Source organism: Piliocolobus tephrosceles, chromosome 2 (genome assembly GCF_002776525.5).
Source record: "Piliocolobus tephrosceles isolate RC106 chromosome 2, ASM277652v3, whole genome shotgun sequence".
Classification (NCBI taxonomy): domain Eukaryota; kingdom Metazoa; phylum Chordata; class Mammalia; order Primates; family Cercopithecidae; genus Piliocolobus; species Piliocolobus tephrosceles.
In genome coordinates, this window is record NC_045435.1 from 101563699 (window position 1) to 101569888 (window position 6190).

Below are 6190 nucleotides of genomic sequence, written 5' to 3' on the forward strand. Positions count from 1 at the left end.
CTCTGATGCCCCAGTGTCATTTGTTTTTGTGCCTCTAGTTAGTAGAGTTGTTAGAGCCATAATTGCGAAATGTGTAAAACCACACTCTTTGGGTTAAAGAGAGAGACAAGAGAAGGAGACATACAGAAAATGCATCTTTAAAAATACCTTAAAATATGTATATATGCAAATAATAATTGTTCTTTTTTCTTTTTTTTCTAAAATCAGAACATGACAGCACACTATCTCTGTCCACCCATCAATAAGTTCATCTTCTGTGGGTCACTGTCTTTATCATTAAAAAAACTACACCACCCCTCATATTGCAGAGCACCATTCTAAATATTCTGCTTGTATTAACTCATTTAATTCTTATAATACCCCTCTGCAGTAGGCTTTCCGGTATTATTATTACCATTTTACAGATGAGGAAACTGAAGCACAGAAAGATTACTTTCCCAAGGACACACAGAGATAAACCCAAGGTTTTTGTTTGTGTGTGTGTTTTTTGTTTTGTTTCTGTTTTTGTTTCAAGATGGAGTCTTGCTCTGTCTGTCGCCAGGCAATCTTGGTGCAATATTGGCTCACTGCAATCTCCACCTCCTGGGTTAAAGCGATTCTCCTGCCTCAGCCTCCTGACTACAGGTGCACGCCACCAGGCCCAGCAAATTTTGGTATTTTTAGAGACGGGGGTTTCACCACGTTGGCCAGGATGGTCTCGATCTCTTGACCTCGTGATCTGCCCGCCTCAACCTCCCAAAGTGCTGGGATTACAGGCATGCACCACTGCACCCAGCTGTTTTTTTTTTTTTGTTTGTTTGTTTTTCTTTACTGTAAGTTCTGGGATATATGTGCTGAACATGCAGGTTGGTTACATAGGTATACATGTGCCATGGTGGTTTGCTGCAGCTATCAACCTGTCTCTAGGTGATAAACCCAAGACTTTAACCTGGGCAATCTGGCTCTAGAGTCTATGCTCCTAACTATTATGCTATGTAATTTGTACTTATTTATAAATCACACACATATGCTACTGCAATAACATTAATATATACCTCATGAAACATAGACATACACGGACATTTTTAAAGGCAATGTTAACAATAAATATAAATAGAATTTCTGATATTTTCTTCCCTGACTCCAATAGATTGTCTTGTAATCCCCCATTTTAGAGACCACTGTTTAAGAATTTGGAGCCCTGTGGAAAGAGCCTGACCATGACAGGCTCAGGGAACATGAGCTGTACCACTTCACCATTAATACAGTGAGCTTCCAGTACTTTCCAGCACCATGCTTCCTTTTTAACACAAACAAGTTTTGCAGATGCTCATATAAGAGTTGTACCTTTAGGCCTTGTGCGGTGGCTCACGCCTGAAATCCCAACACTTTGGGAGGCCGAGGTGCGTGGATCACCAGAGGTCAGGAGTTCGAGAGCAGCCTGGTCAATACGGCGAAACCCTGTCTCTACTAAAAACACAAGAATTAGCTTGGGATGGTGGTGTGCACCTGTAATCGCAGCTACTCGGGAGGCTGAGGCAGGAGAACCACTTGAACCCAGGTAGTGGAGGTTATAGTGAGCCAAGATCATGCCATTTCACTCCATCCCAGGCAACAAGAGCGAGATTCTGTCTCAAAAAAAAAAAGAGAAAAAGAGTTGTACCTTTTGTATCTGTTGATTGAGAAAAGACACTGTAATTAAAGCTATTGAGTAACACACGATTTTAAATGACTTGATTATTTATAGCAGCATCTACATAATGTAAAAGTGGCCCACACATATGAAAGTCACATTAATTTTTCATTCTACATAGAATACTCAGTATATATATGGATTTACTTGTTTCTTCTGGGCCCCTGGCATGCATAACCTTTGTAGATGCTGGAATTTGTTAGTGTGGTGGAAAGATTCTGAGTTCACAAGCCAGTCAGAAATGAGTTTGAATTCTAGTCCCACATGTGCGACCTGAAAAAAAAATGAATGTTTTCCAAGACTGAGTTTCCTTGTTTGTAAAAGGAGGATAATATATCCTTGCCTGTTTGTTGTAAGCACAGCTATATATAAAAAGTCTCAGATATGTATTGACACAACAAATGGTAGCCATTATTCTCAGAAGCAGATCTACTCTGAAGCTACCAAAGCTTACAGCACTTGGCACGGGCTCTTTCCAAGACTTCAGGAAGGCCCTGGCAATTTTGTGATTTGTAATCCTGTACTCTTTTCCTTAAAGAGGACCCCTAAAATTATATACCTTTCAGGTTCTCATTGGATCCATCAGATTACTGCTGTGCTATCCTTCCACTTAAAGGGAACCTAAGAAGTGAGGTACTATAATGACAGGTAAAGTGCCCCATCCCTCTGATTAGAGCCAGTGATGAGAGTGCATGTGAATTGCTGAGGCAGGTTCAGAGCCAGTTCCTAGAGAAACGGTTTAAACAGCTACCCTCCAAGGAGAAGTGAAAGTGATCGCACTAAACATTCAGCCTTATGGGGGTGGGGGTGTGGAGAGAGGGGCACTGAGAGGGAGCTGGGATGCTTCCTGACTCCCCTAGGCTCTGTATAGCAACCATGTCAGCAGGGCGCGCTTCCCATCTGCCCTAGTCAGACTCAGAATTAAAATCTCTTAGTTGGGCTCTGAATAATGTCCTAAGTTGGTGGTTCTCAACTCCTGGCTGCACAGAAGAACAATCTGGGGAGTTCTGAAAAAATTCAACCCTGGAGATTCTCACTTACTTGGCCCAGGGGACTGTATTTTATGCACTCCCCAGGAGGTGTCAATGTACAGTCAGGCTGGAGAACCACTGCCCAAACTAGCACATGCAGTTTCAGTAGGACAGGCAGTGGTGTCAAAGCTAGTGCCCAGCAGTGAGAGAGACAGCAGCAAATGGCACAAACCTTTCTTAGGACTACTGTGGGCCAGGCACCGTGCTTGGAACAAAGATGCCTAAGAGCCGTGACTGTTGCTGGCACACAAGGAATTTACAGTCTAATCAAGGTGTACCAGCTGCCTTGATTCTTACAAGAGAGACTCTGAGCTCAGCTAGGATGTGTCAAAGAAGGCTTCCTGGAGTGACTTGAGTCATACAGGATAAAGTAATTATCCAGATGAAGAAGGGAAAAGTGGGATTTAGGGATATGAATTATGATGTTGCATTGGGTTTATTGACTGGGCTGGGGCTGTCGGAATGACATGAAATTCCACATTAGCAGAACGAAAAAAGGTGAGGCAATGAACATTCATCAGCTAAGGTAACGAAGTAAAGAGACATTGGACCATTGGGCAAGCTAAAGGGGCCACTGGATTGGCTGGAAATGTGCCAGAGGAGCAGCCCTGGGAGCAGAGGGTGATGGCACAGCTCTCAGGTGACCAGTGAGAACCACAAGTCCATCCGGCCCACATGAAGCGCCTCTGCATCCCAAGCTGGAGAAGGAGGGGCCACAGGGCTCTGGACAGACCTAGCCAAAGAGGATGATAGAATGGGAAGGGGGACCACTTTCACTGGGATTGATTGCCTTTGGGGTCACATGAAAGGTCCATGAACTGTCCATGAACTTTCCTTCTCAGGCACAGCTCTGGAAGGGCTGTTTGACAAATAGTGAGATTTCAGGCCATCCTGAAACTTAGCCCATCTCCACCAGCCTGCCACTGCTCTTTCCAAAGCTACTTCATTTAGGAGCTCAACAATTTGCGTTCACTCTCAATAATATGGTTTGTTTATACAGTTTTTCTTTTCTTTTTCTTTTTTTTTTTTTAAGAGTTTGAGCATCCATCTTGTCTAGGATACTGTCCTGCATGCTTCCATAATCAGAAATTTGTTTCCCTTCTTCCACTGGGAACATGTTTTCCTGTTCGTGTTTCTAGAGCATTTAACCAGTTGGTTCTAGTTTATATTTAGCACTCTGACTCATGATAATAACTGTTTACTATGTTCCTGGCATTATGCTAAGTGCTGTATATACAATATCTGAGTTATTCTGCAAAATTACCCTCAAGCTAGGTAGTACAGGTCCCATTTTACCACTAAGGAAAGGGAGACAGAAATTTTAAGGAACTTGCCAAAGACTATCTGATTCCAAAATACCGTTCTTAATTGTGCGCACTCTCTCTCTCTCTCCATATATATATATATATACACACACACACACACACACACACATATATGTATAAATATAGATGTAAATGCTTCTTTATACCAATAGCATTTTGTCATGATTCTTTTCCTTACTGTACTCCATTTTGTCATATATTAAGCCCTTAGTGTTTGAATTAATGTGTTAAATCTCTATTTCGGATTAAGTAACTTATTCTATTTTTAACTTAATGCTCCACTACTTTTACAATGATCACTTTGTAACGTTTATTAAAATTTAGTATGACCAAAAATGTACAATAGGGTGAGTCAATAATCATTACATCCTCTATAATAAGTATTCTTTGGCATTCTTCTTGTTATTATCCAGCTGAATTGCCCTCTTACTTTGTTAGATACTTGAAGTTAGCCTGCCGAGGCTTTAACTGGTAAATCTACATGTTAACCTAGAAAATAATATTTTATTTACTTTTCTAATTTATGTCCTCTGTAATTTCTCTGAGAAAACCTTACTATAAGTTAAATCAACCCCATGTGTTTAATCTGTTTTTTGGTTGTACTAGCAACAATAAAATTTATTTTTTGTATTTCCCTATTAGATATCAGTTTAATATTGGCATATATACATAAAACAGTATACGTACATACAAATATAATATATATACACACACACACACATGTACATACATTCAAATGTTTTAGAGGTATTAGGGTTAAGTCCTGCAACTGAACTCATTACTTTCAGTAATTTTCAGTTGATTTCTTTAGATTTCTAGGTTTGTAGTCATGTCATCTGTAAAACAAATTATTCCTTCTCTTGGAGTAAAGGATATATTATCATATAAGCAAAATGGGTTTGAACAAGGCAGACCAGGCAATCTGCCTTTTTGGTGCATTACTGAAGTAAATCCCATAGGACAAAAAACAATCCAGAAATTACTAACACCTGATTTTTTAGAATTTAATCAAGAAGAGAATGAGAATTATACCAAATACCTTATTAAAATCTCTTTGGATGGCCAGGCGCCGTGGCTCACACCTGTAATCCTAGCACTTTGGGAGTCTGAGGCAGGTGGATCACTTGAGGTTAGGAATTCGAGACCACCCTGGCCAACATGCCGAAACCCCATCTCTACTAAAAATACAAAAATTAGCCAGTCGTAGTGGCAGGCGCCTGTAATCCCAGCTACTCAGAAGCCTGAGGCAGGAGAATCACTTGAACTCCACAGGCGGAGGTTGCAGTGAGTCGAGATCACAGCACTGCACTGCAGCCTGGGCAACAGAGCGAGATTCCATCTCAAAAAAAAAAATCTCTTTGGATAATTATTATATGTATACATATATTTGTTTTTCCTGTCAATATAACATGTTATGTTATCACTTCTTCTGTGTACCAGTTTTGTGTCTTTGGAATAAAGTATAATGTACTCCAAATAAACCTTGCTATAAGTTAAATCAACTCCTTATGTTTAATAAAGTATTTTTCTATCAAGTTGAAATCTTAACATTAGTGTTCATAAATGAGATTTGATTTCAGTTTCCTATTCAGATTTTGAAATGCATCATTTTCTCTTCACAAAACGAACTGGGTAACATACAACACACATGAGCACTCACATACTTTCAAAGTTTATATAACAGGAATTTTTTTCTTGTTCTTTGAAAGTTTACAAAATTTTTGTAAACCCATAAGGACCAGGCATCTTTTGGGGTGTAATTTCTTGTATTTCTTTTCCGGTTATTTGATCTGTCACAGTGCTTTATATTTTTATCAGCAAGTACACATTTGGGTATCAAAATTTACTTACGTATGCATATATAGAAATAATATTTTTTAAATGCCAAGTCTATTTTGTGTTATTCAAATCTTATTAACATGTATTCTTTCTTCTTGTTTTGACTGAGACAATAGCCTTTTGTAGAAAAATTACTTTTTACTGTTTTAATATACTAGTCTGGTTTTGTTCCTCATTTTATTTACATATAATCTTGTTTTATTACTCCTACTTTAGACTAGCCACTTTTATCCCAGAAAATATTTTAGGTGGAATTTTAGCTCATCAAGTTTATAATTTTTTTTAATTAATAAAAGTATTGACCGGCTTCGGTGGCTCACGCC

At 39.2% G+C, this 6190-nt stretch overlaps 1 non-coding gene across 1 annotated transcript; it reads right to left on the bottom strand.

Moving 5' to 3' along the window:
- Nucleotides 1–200: 200 nt before the first annotated feature.
- LOC111523249 lies at nucleotides 201–259 on the bottom strand. The gene has a single exon (XR_002725480.1). It is a non-coding gene; the product is annotated as a small nucleolar RNA SNORD43 (small nucleolar RNA).
- Between the last annotated feature and the right edge of the window lie 5931 nt (nucleotides 260–6190).